The 12,946-nt window shown below is 43.8% G+C and overlaps 1 protein-coding gene across 3 annotated transcripts in view; it reads right to left on the bottom strand.

The window, feature by feature from the left end:
- Positions 1-12,946, bottom strand: part of LOC143782354 (cadherin-10-like) — a 1,064,733-nt gene that overhangs the window by 647,644 nt on the left and 404,143 nt on the right. The window lies entirely within an intron of this gene.

Genomic DNA, 12,946 nt, shown 5'->3' on the forward strand with positions numbered 1-12,946 from the left:
CCTGTTCTCACATTCCCTGCTAGCTCAGTGTATTATTAGGTTGATTCTCAAGAAGGTCATTGTTTCGAATTGAGGGGCAGCCATGAAGATGATTTACAAAGAAAAGAGGAACAGCATCATACAACTCTTCAATAGCGTTTTTCTTCCCCAAGAAAATTGCCAAACTACGTAATACAGAATACAAAATTAAATCCATCTATCCATTAAGAAGCCAAATGGTGGATATCTAGACAAAATATCTGAGTCAACAAGTCTACCCATCCAAAGGTCTATCAGTCCTGGCGCAAAAAACACAACAGTGGAGGTGGCTCGTATGCTTCATAATGAGATGAGATCCCAGACATTGATGCAAGCACAGTGCAACGCACATTACACAAGTCTGGAATGTTGGCCCGAAAAAAGGTGAAGAAGTCTCAACTTCAATATTGTCACAAGAAGCGTCTATTCGAAATTGCAAACAAGTATGAAAAGTTGACATTTAAACATTTGAAACGGGTGATTTGGAGCAATGACACAAAAGTCAATAGACTAGACTCTAATAGGTGCAAATGGATCTATAAGAAACAGGGGGAAAGGTGCAAATGGACAGAGAAATTGAAGGAAGTGTCAAGTTTGGTGGAGGAAGCCTGACAACATGGGGTTGTTCCACAGCCAAAATCATTGGATAATTGACTAGGATCGATGGTGATCTCAATGCTGAGCTATATGTGAGTGTCCTACAGGATGAGTTAATTTGCACACTCAAATATTCTAGGTATTAAAATTCAATGACAATGTAGTAGAGGTGCTGGAATGACCCCCTCAGTCCCCATACCTTAAGCCAATCCAACCCTTTTGGGTATAATTGAAGAAAAAACTGTAGATATACCCAAGTGAGTCGACTAGTATGCACCGACTTTGTGAATGTGTAGAAGAGACCTGAGATCAAATTCCAGTTGACACATGTTTGAATTGGATTGAAAGCATGCCCAGAAGGATTGAAGCAGTGTTGAAAGCTAAAGGTGGATTTACGAAATACTATCAAAATAATAGAAATTAAAATTTAGATTTTTAGGAACAAAAAAGTAAAATGCAGTGACATGATAAGAATCTGCATAATGAATCATATGCTAAATAGTTGCAAGTCAAATTTAAGTTTTATCCAAGATGATTGTCTATAAAACAATGGTAGTCTAAAGTTCAAAGGAGAAGTTGAAAATAAGATATGAAGCCTGAAAGTGAAAAGTTCAAAACATTGTTACCCTTTTGCTCTTCAATGCATTTTTGTAATACCTCTATCTGAGTAATATATTACATTTATCTTAGTCAGTAAGTGTCCTAGACATAGAATACAAATTATAATCCATACTCTTTGTGTCTGCCATATTTTTTTAATAGCCATAAAGCTTATTTAATGCTTTCCAACTGGGGATGAGTAGTGATGGTTGATCGCATGTATGTTTAAGTCTGGTGGGATCTGCTGATCACTTTTAAAAAGTTCAGTTCAGGTACCAGAACAGTACCCAAACTTGAACCCAAACCCAGACCCCATTCAAAAGAATGAGGGGCTCAAACATCCTATGTTTGCCATGCTGTCATGGCAAACAAGGGCTCTGGTCAGTGGTAATGTCGTTACCGTTGTTTAGAGCACTGTATTTCCCACGCTGTCAGATGACAGTTGTGAGCCAGAAGCTGTGACAGGCGGTAAAAAGGTTACCACTAGTCACAGGTGTTGGCTGAATAGAGAGTACTACTCTCATCTTCCTACACTTGCTTTTGCTGACAGCAGCAAGAGCAGGTGAGGCTGATGAGAGTATTCATCAGCCAGAGCCTGTAATAAAAATAAATAAATTTAAAAAAATTATGTGGGGTCTCTTCTATTGTTAATAACCATCCCAGGCTAAATCGACAGCTGCGGGCTGCAGCCCTCAGCTGTCAGCTTTATCATGACTGGCTATCAAGAATAGAGGAGTCCCACATATTTTTTTAAATTATTGAAATAAATCATTTTTAAAAATGGGGTGGGGTCCCTCTTATTTTTGACAACAAGCCAAGCTAGCCCAGATAACTGGGGGATGGTGTTCTCAGGCTGGATATTGCACCCAACCAAAAAATAGCAGCCCACAGCCATCCTAGAAAAGGCACATTCTGGCACTTTTCCCTGCTCTTCCCACATGCTCTGGTGCAGTGGCAAGTGGAGTAATAGGTTTTAGGTTGATAGCTGTTTTATTCCCAGGGGTTAGTAAAGGAGAGGTATCTATAAGACACTCCCACTACTAAACCTATAGGCAAACTGTAAAAAAAAAAGCCAGAATAATGTAATTTAATTTAAATAAAGACACTGACACCTTTATTTGAAATAAAAAAAAGCTAAGTTGTACTCACCTTTAATCCTAATCCACAGAAGCCCATTTGCCATGTAAAAAGAGAAAAAAATATTGACAAAAATCTAGGATGAGCTGAAACATCTGTTGTTTGGATTTTACTGGATTAAGTAAGCAATTATTGTACATGTGAGTGCTGGGATTTCTTTCCATTTGCTGTTTTTCACCACGTGCAGCATGATTATGCGGCGTGCCAACCAGCTTCTTATTAATTAGAAAATAATAGACAACCCTATTCGTCACCTGTCCGATGAGAAGATAATCCATTTGTTCTGTGAGGAGTCTAGCTTTGATACATTTAAATGCTATGATGAACGTTGGTCTGATGCAAACGCTCAGCATGGCAGTGTCATGGCTCTTTCGTCGGGTGTCCCAGGACCAGAGGCTTCTTCACTTGACTTAGCTCACCCTGTTGCCCAGATTACTTCGAATGGTGAAGATGCTGGGCCCACATACATTGCTTTAGCTCCTGAATCTGCCCTCAGAGTGTTTTTTCCCCCACCCAGGGAAGAAGGGAGTAGAAGTGTACTGTGATACACCAACCAGGTTAACAAGGTAATTTGAACAGAGATAAAGGAAAATACCAATCACACAAATGTACACACATAAACAACAGAGGTTAACCCTGGGGAGTGAAGGATGCAGTTAAACCAAAGTAGGAAAGGAAATGGAATTATCATGCACTCAAAGCCAAGCAACAGTCACAGATAAATCCACCAAACGCCTTATCCAACAACAACCACCAACAACCTGCAGTCATGCAGCATAACCTAGCACTGACGATGAGTGCTAGCCAGGACCCAGTTTATATAAGAGATGAGAGTGGCTAGTAGTGCACAGCTGAGAGCTTCCAGAAGTTATCAACTGAAAAGATTAACCCCTACACTGCTAAAATAAATTTACACCATTTAATATGTAGGTGAATTGCTTCTAATCAGTGCAGGAGTAGGATAAATAAGATGCTATAGTCTTCTGGCTCTTCTCCATTGCAGTAAATCTGTGATAGACAGCCAGAAAAGACACTGAGCTGCACGTTATAGCACAGTATCAGTGTTTCACAGTGATGTGAATAAGATGAGTGAAGTTCATGGCCGATGAAATCCATTCACCTCACTGATGTCACTGCTAGCGTGAGAAAGTTTGCAAACCCTAGCAATGATGTCAGTGAGGTGAATTAAGTTCATCGGCTATGTTAAAATTGAGTTTATTTAACCCTAGAATGCGTGACCATAGAAATCTACACTATTACGTACCTGGGGCCTTTGAGGCCTGTTTTCAAATAACATGGAATAACTAAAAAAAATTTTTTTTTCAAAGTTATTTGAAAGTAAGCATGCATTCCCACTAGCTCTGGGGTCCGCCTGGACGGGATTTCGTAATGGATCTGACCTCCTGGTGACCCCGGCTAAGGCTGGTAGAACGCGTACCTGGGGCCTCGCAGGCCTGTCAGGTTACTTTTTTTATTATTTTCTGTAAAACTACTTTAGTTACAATTTTGAAACTCTAGGTATTCCTCAGCTATATAGTTGTTAGTAATTTCCAGTTGTTCGTATATTTTTATGTTATAGGCATTTCGTATAGCAACACTTTTTTTGTGACTACCCCATATTCACGTACCTGGGGCCTTTTAGGCCTGTGTGCAAATAACATGGAATAACTCAAATAAAAATACTTTTCAAAGTTTATTTTAAATTTGTAAAGTAAGGATGCATTCCAACTAGCGCTGGGGTCCACCAGGAGGGGATCCGTAATGGATCTGACCTCCTGGTGACCTCAGCTAAGGCTGGTGGAATCCCGGCATTCCATCAGCCTTAGCTGGAGTTACCAGGAGGTCAGATCCATTATGGATCACATTCTGGTGAACCCCAGCGCTACTTGGAACATAGCCTAAGATGTGTATAATTCCCAAAAAAAATTATGTACATAAAACAACAAAAATGTAACTAAACGGGCACGCCCAATATATTCACTCAGTACAATTTTTTATGATGGATACATTTTTTCTTATAAAAAGTTTTTACATAAAGTCTGTAGCAAACTTGGTGCAGGAATATTTATTTTCCACTTTACATATTCCCCTGACAATTCTTGCATATTATTTTTTCTTCGGAATGTTCCCTGCATACATTTTGTCCGCAAGTAGAACATAAACGCTCCGATTTTCTTTCTTTCTTTGCTGGACAAATATAGCAGCGCTTTCTTTTTTTTTCTCTTTGCTCTGGCTGTTCCTGAAAGCATATTCCACATCGGATCATTGCCTCTGTAATTTGCCTTGATAAGCATTTTGTGCTGCTTCTCTCTAGCATAGTAGGCATCAAAAGTTCATAACAAAGTTCTGTCAAAAATATACGTCTATTGTCCTTCCTGTTGGCATGGAATTCTGGATTAGTTTGACAATAAACAATATAGCTATTGAGGGATGACACATCAAGGATATTGGAAAAAAGGGCAACAGGCCAACGTTTAGTCTGCCTTTTACACGAATATTCAGTAATCATTACCAAAGTCTCTCCAGCAACTAGGATTTAGGACTAAAGGACCTGTACTAACATCATAATCACGTTACTTTGTGAGGGGAACTCCCTTCCAGGATCACATTACCATGTCAGGCAGAATCCACACTCTTCCCATCAACAGCCATCGACCAATAGTAATAAAGACTGAGTCATAAGTTCTTCCCCAACAACAGTACAGACAAAAAGACTGAGGAGTACATGTAAACCAAAGCAGGCCTCAAAGGCCCCAGGTACGTGAATCTGGGGTAGTCACAAAAAAAGCGTTGCAATACGAGATGCCTATAACATAAAAATATATGAACAACTGGATATTACTAACAACTATATACCTGAGGATTACCTTGAGTTTCAAAATTCTAACTAATGTAGTTTTACAGATAATAGAAAACAAGTAACCTAGCAGGCCTGCGAGGCCCCAGGTACGCGTTCTAGGGTTAATGTGAAGTGAATTTATTTCACATATAGAAATGTATTTGCAGCACTCAACAATAAAAATATAAAATTTGTCCTTATCTCCAGCACATAAGCAGGACAAGGAGTACCCATGAACAATGCATGGCCATTTTGCATCATCCATAACTCTATCATTGGGACTTAATTGAATGCAATTTTTATGCTCTTAGATTTCTCCAGACTCACAAAAAAATACTCACTCAGCTTTCACCTGTCATGCCTCAGAGGTAACTTTTCTTTGGTCTAGTCTTATGTTTTAGTCCAATCATGGTGTCAGGACTCTGAACATTTTTAGTACCTTTTTGTGCATTACTGCCCTTTTCCAAGATGGCGTCTTTGGTCTCATGTGCACTGTATCTTCCTGCTATAAAACTCCACCCCAGCCTTCAGTCTGTAGTCTAGAGTATTCTGCCTTGCATCCAGCTCCTGACCTCTGGTGACTCCCTGGCTATATACCTGCTCCTGTGAACCTGTGTGGTGATCCTGCTACTCTGCACTGAGTTCTTGCTGCATACACCAGTTCCAGTAATCCTCCTTCATCTGCTGCTCGTGTTTACTTCCATCTGCGTTTGCTGGACATGTATGCTGTTGCTGCTTTGCAAGAACCTGAGACTATTACCCAGACCTCCCTGGTTGAGCTAAGATATTATTTGAACTGCCTTATAAGCATATTTATCTGTGTTTTGGACTAAGCAAGGACTTACTCGTGTCAAGTATCCTCAAGAATAATCGTGCTTCATAGACTTTCTGCATGATTGCACTTTCCTATGAAGTTTCCTATAGACTGCTGAGTTGCATTTGATATTTGCACCAAGTGTTGTGGACTTGAGTTTCTTTCTGCACCTGTTTGAATCACCGTGTGATAATATAGACGTTACCACTTATAAAACTGTGTCTTGTAGCTGTCTTGTTCCACGCAAAGAGTCTCCTGAGTTATCCCCTATAATTATTACAGGATACTCTAGCCTAAAAAAAAGGAGACTGCTGGAACAATGACTGCAGAAAGCAGACTAGAGCAGGTGTTTTCTATAATTAGATCACTGCAGAAAGATGTGGAAGGTCTGCAAAAGAAGTTTGGAAGCTTTGAACACAATCAACAAGAGTTTGGACAGACTTTGCAGGACTTAAGCACCCACATGGCAGCCCAGGAAAACAAACCTGCTGGCATAGAGTCCCAGTATAGTCGGGCTTTTCAGGACATAAGCACGCAAATAGCTGCACAAGCGACTTTTCCCTCTGGGCACAAGCTAGCCCATCTAAGTTGCCCCCATTCAGATTTAATAGTGATCGCGACAAATTTTGTGGCTTTGTGAATCAATGTATGCTATATTTTGATGTGCATGCTGACCATTTTCCTAATGATAGATCCAAAGTATTGTGTGTAATAATGCTGCTGACCGCACGAGCGCGCCTGGGCAAATCCGATGATTGAGTCTCGTGACCCACGGTTAAATAACGTGGATGATTTCTTGGCTGCTATGGCACTAATGTTTGATGATCCTAATTGCCGTGCAACCGCTGAATCTGCTTTATTGTCTTTACGCCAGGCAAAATGTTCTGTTGAGTATTATTATTATTATTATTATTATTTATTGTTATAGCGCCATTTATTCCATGGCGCTTTACAAGTGAGGAGGGGTATACATAATAAAAGCAAGTACAATAATCTTGAACAATACAAGTCATAACTGGTACAGTAGGAGAGAGGACCCTGCCCGCGAAGGCTCACAATCTACAAAGTATGCTACTGAATTCAGGAGATTAGCTGTAGATACCAATTGGGACAGTTATGCACAATTGCCTATTTTTAAAAGGGGTCTGTCTAGTATTGTAAAAGATGAACTAGCTCGCTCTGCGTCACCACAAGAGCTAGAGACATTTATACAGCATTGTGTGCGCATTGACATTCGTCTTACTGAGCGTAGGCAGGAGAAGTTTGCTGCATATAACCGTATTTCTAACGTTTCCCTTCCTTCCAAAGAGCCTGCAGGTAAAACATGTCAGGGAGGTGGAGGAGGTGCCCATGCAAATTGATTCTGTTCAGAGGCGCGAGATCAATGAGCGCCAGGAGCATCGCCTGCGTGAAAGTCTATGTTTCTACTGCGGCCAGTCTGACCACTTCTTGATCAATTGTCCTAAGTGTCCTAGACGGCCTAACAAGGTGCTAGCAGCAGTAGGGGAGTATGACAACTGTGATGATGAATCTGACATATCTGAATGTAGGCTGCCTTTAAACGCTGTATTCCATTCACTTTCTATGACTTCGCCCCCCAAGGAGCTTAAGTAAAAGAACTCTCACTGTTCTCTCCCTATTAAGATCCTGTGTTCAGGACAGTGGATTTCCAGTGCAGGTATGATTGACTCTGGTGCAGGTGGCAATTTCATGGATATCGCATTTGCAAAGGAACATGGTATTGAAATTCAGCAAAGAGCCTCTCCAATTACCATGGAAACAGTAGATGGGTCACCTTTATTCTCTGGGCCTGTGGATCAGGAGACCGTACCCCTTGAAGTTTTGTTGGAGCCTAATCATCAGGAGCAACTTTCTTTCTTGCTAATTTCTTCTCCTCATTTTCCGGCGATTTTAGGCATTCCTTGGTTGCGTTCTCAGAACCCAATTATCAACTGGGAGACCAAGGAGATTATCTTTCCAACAAGGAGCAACTCAGCGTTAACAGAAGCTGTCCCTGAGTCCACGGCTGTGGAACCACATGTACAGGTATTTTCTTTACATCCAGCATATAAAGAGTTCTCTGACATCTGTGACAAGAAGAATGCAGATCAGCTTCCTCCACACAGGCATTATGACTGTCCCATTGAGTTGCTTCCTGGGGCAGCTATTCCTTTTGGTAACGTATACCCTTTGGCGGCACCTGAGCTTCAAGCCTTAAAGGAGTATTTTGATGAAAATCTGGCCAAAGGCTTCATAAGTCCTTCTTCCTCACCAGCAGGGGCACCTATCTTTTTTGTAAAGAAGAAGGATGGCACCCTGAGACCCTGTGTTGACTATCGGGAACTCAATAAGGTAACCGTACGAAACCGTTACCCTTTGCCTCTGATTCCCGAATTACTGGAAAGTGTCTGCCATGCTTAGGTGTTCTCTAAACTGGATCTTCGTGGGGCTTATAATTTGGTGCGTATTCGTCCAGGGGATGAGTGGAAGACAGCATTCAGATGCCGGTATGGACACTTTGAATCTCTTGTGATGCCCTTCGAGCTTTATAACGCCCCTGCAATGTTTTAACATCTTGCTAATGACATTTTCAGAGATTTGCTGGACCAGTTTGTAGTGATCTATTTGGACGATATACTAATCTTTTCTGACTCTCTACATGAACATGAAGAACATGTCAAAACTGTTTTAAGACATCTGAAAGAGAACCATCTGTATATTAAGCCTGAGAAATGCGAGTTCCATCATTCTGAGATACAGTTCTTAGGTTATATCATCTCTCCCCAGGGGCTGAACATGAAATCTGGTAAGATTCAGGCTATCCTTGACTGGCCGGTACCCAAGAACGTTAAGGAGGTCCAACGTTTTATTGGTTTTCCAAATTTCTACAGATGCTTCATTCGAAATTTTTCTGATATTGTCCGTCCCATTACTTCCTTGACAAAGAAGGAAAAGCCCTTTAGGTGGTCATCACAGGCTGAAGAAACTTTTGATCGGCTTATGATCTGTTTCACCTCAGCACCGCTGTTGATACACCCAGATCCAACACTTTCTTTCATTGTGAAGGTGGACGCTTCTGATAATGCTTTGGGGGCTATTCTCTCCCAAAGAACTGGAGAAAGGGTCTGTTACATCCTTGTGCTTTCTTTTCCTGTAGACTAACCTCAGCAGAGAATTATGACGTGAGAGACAAGGAATAGCTGGCTATTATTGCGGCTTTCAAAGAATGGAGCCATCATCTGCAAGGAGCTGCACAACAGATCATAGTGCTAACTGACCATTGCAATTTGGAGTTCCTTAGATCCACTAGATGTCTTTCTCCTCGTCTGGCTCGTTGGAACTTATTTTTAAATCAATTTAACTTTGTTATCTCGTACCGTCCAGGTTCTCATAATGGGAAGACTGATGCTTTATCCCGAGTCCATGCTGCGGATTCCGTACCTGGAGCCCTGTCCAAGACCATTCTATCTGATGCCAATTTCATCGGAGTTATCCACGATCAGGACTTGTGGAAGGAGTGCAGGGAGGCCTATGATGGTGATGTATTTCTGGCCAACACACCTGTGGATATTATTCTTGTCTTTAAGGGTGGCATGTGGTTCAGAGATCAACGTATCTACGTCCCTGAGATCGTCCGTCTGCAGATCCTCAAGTTGGTACATGACTCCAAGCTGGCTGGTCACAGGGGGGTACAGAAGACACAAGAGTTCCTGAGCTGATTCTTCTGGTGGCAATCTTGCCTGAAGGATACCAAGGACTATGTTCTCTCTTGTGAGGTATGTGCTTGCTACAAGACTCCTCATGTGGCACCTACAGGTCTTCTACAACCATTACCTGTTCCGTCCCGCCCTTGGGGGTCTATATCAATAGACTTCATTGTGGAGCTGCCTACATCGGGGGGCATGAATACAATCATGGTGGTAGTTGATCACCTGACTAAAGCTGCTCATTTTGTTCCGTGCACCGGCCTCCCCTCAGCTAAAGATACAGTGAACTTGGTTATACAGAATGTTTTTCGGTTGCATGGGGTTCCGGATGAGATCATCTTTGACCATGGAGTGCAGTTCACTTCAAGATTCTGGAAGGGGTTTTGCTCTGCACTCAATATTAATGTCTGTCTCTCTTCCGCTTGCCATCCCCAGACAAATGGTCAGACTGAGCGTACCAACCAGACGTTGGAACAATGTCTAAGATGCTATGTTAGCCATCTCCAAGATGATTGGTTGGAGTTACTGCCGTTAGCCGAATTTTCATACAACAATTCTCAGAGTGCCTCCACTAAGTTCACTCCTTTCTTTGCCAATCTGGGTTATCATCCATGTATCTTACCTAGGTCTCCGATTAATTCTCCGGTTCCAGCAGTTGAGGAAAGGCTGACTGAGATGAGGCAAAATCTGGAGGTTCTGAAGGAATCCCTGACCACGGCTCAAGAACTATATAAGAGATCGGCTGATAGATTCTGTAAACCTGCACCCATGTTCAAGGTAGGAGATTCCGTGTGGTTAGCAACTAAGAATCTGAAGTTAAACGTTGTTAGGGCTAGCGGAATGCACCGAGTAAATAGAGACGTTTTTATTGATCTCGGTGTGTTCGCAGCCCGGGGTCCACCGTGCAGCCTGCTGCTAGCAAACGACAGCACTATATGGCGGTATGGACTAACTCAGTTAATTCACCGAGTAGCCATGAAAGCAAAGCACTGTGCCCTGTTAGACTTCACAGAGGCACAGGCTAACTGCCCAAACAGAGAGCACTCAGTGGTCACGCATGCACACAAAACCCCTCGCCGGAGGTGCCAGCATTCTAGGGGTTTATTTCAGCCAGGTCCCTGAATACATACAAACACAAACTCCTCGCCGGAGGTGCCAACATTCTAGGGGCTTATTTCATCCGGGTCCCTGAACACACTATCACGTGACCACACTGGCGCAAAGCACATAACAAAGAACAATACTAGCACATGGCGGTGCAGCCATGCGAGACTTAAATAGTTGCAGCACGTACAGGACCTTCCTAGAAGGACCAATGAGAGGCTGCCACAGAGCGTGAGCACCTACAGGACCTTCCTGAAGGACCAATGGCCTCAGTTGCAGTATCTGATCATGTGACCCTCGATCTCCACTGAGAGATCTTACTCTGGGCATGCTCAGAATGAGAGAAGCAGGACTTAGTCCCAGAAGCGTCTGCTCGCCGCTGCCCAGCACTGACTTCAATGGCAGAAGCAGGAAAGGCAGCAGTAACTCTTTGTACAGAGTCAGACTGAGCGAGATGCTGGGACCGACGTCTCAGCTGAGCAGGCTCCACTGTGGCAGGAGAAGAATGGGAGACCGCAGCGGAGATGGCCCGAGATTCCCCCTGTGCAGAGGTGGGAACTCGACCCCTAACATTACCCCCCCTCCTTGGGCATCGCTACGTTCGAAGGCAGCAATTAGCTGTGGAGCCCGAATGTGCTCAGCAGGCTCCCAGGACCTATCCTCAGGACCATAACCCTTCCAGTCCACCAAATAATATTTTTGCCACAAACCACCTTGCACCCCAAAATAGCGTTCACCTCGTAATCGTTCGTAGACGAACCCGATGTCCCGGCAGATGACTCAAAAAACCGGGACATGTATACGGGCTTAAGGAGGGACACATGAAAGGTGTCGGTGATACGTAGGCGTGGAGGAAGGGCTAGACGGTAGACCACAGGATTAACCTGTTTGAGGACCTTGAAGGGACCCAAGTAGCTAGGAGCAAACTTAGTGGACTCAACACGCAGCCTGATGTTACGAGCGGAGAGCCACAACAAGTCGCTAGGAGCAAAGGTCGGGGCAGGGCACCGATGTGCATCGGCGGAGGACCTCATTCTCTCCTTGGAGGTCCGGATGGCATCCTGATCATGGTCCCAAATGTCTTGTACCTCCACTGCCCAGTCTACCACCCTGGGTCAGCAGAGGACATGGGCATAGGCACAGGAACCCGCAGATGCTGGCCGTAATTAAGGAGGAAAGGAGTCTGACCGGTGGAGTCGGCTACAGCGTTGTTAAGGGCAAACTCTGCCCATGGTAACAAGGATGCCCAGTCATCCTGCCTGACAGAAACAAAATGTCGTAAATAAGTGACCAGAGTCTGATTGGCTCTCTTAACCAACCCATTCGTCTCGGGATGATAAGCCGAGGAGAGATTTAACTCAATACTGAGTAGACGACAAAGCTCCCTCCAGAATCGAGACGCAAACTGGGGACCCCAGTCACTGACAATCTTGTCTGGCATACCGTGTAAGCGAAAGATATGCTTGATGAACAAGGCTGCCAGAGCCCATGCAGAAGGTAGCCGTGGAAGAGGCACCAAATGAACCATTTTGGAAAAATGGTCGGTGATCACCCAGATAATGGTGCAACCACGAGACTTGGGCAAGCCCACCACAAAGTCCATCCTGACCATCTCCCAGGGCCTGTCTGCCACCGGCAGAGGGTAAAGCAACCCAGCTGGCCGTTGCCGAGGGGACTTGTTTTTCGCGCAAGAGACACACGCCCGAACATAGTCTGCGACATCACGAGCCATATGCGGCCACCAGTATGTCCTCGCCAGTAACTCAGATGTCCTTTTGGAACCAAAATGTCCACCCACCCTGGACGAGTGTGCCCAAGAGAGAACCTCTGGGCACAAACTGGATGGTACAAAAGTCTTGCCCGGAGGCACAGACTCTAGCAAAACCAGGGCCACAGTTCTCAGGCTCTCAGTGGGGACAATAAGCCGAGACTCCTCTTCCTCATCCACAGATGACACAACGGAGCGAGAGAGCGTCGGCACGAATGTTCTTAACCCCAGAAAGAAAATGGAGTGTGAAATGAAACCGGGAGAAGAACAAGGACCATCTGGCCTGGCGAGAATTTAACCGCTGGGCTGTCTGCAGGTACACCAAATTTTTATGATCTGTGAAGACTTGGAAGGGAAAACGA

Source organism: Ranitomeya variabilis, chromosome 6 (assembly GCF_051348905.1).
Source record: "Ranitomeya variabilis isolate aRanVar5 chromosome 6, aRanVar5.hap1, whole genome shotgun sequence".
Lineage (NCBI taxonomy): Eukaryota > Metazoa > Chordata > Amphibia > Anura > Dendrobatidae > Ranitomeya > Ranitomeya variabilis.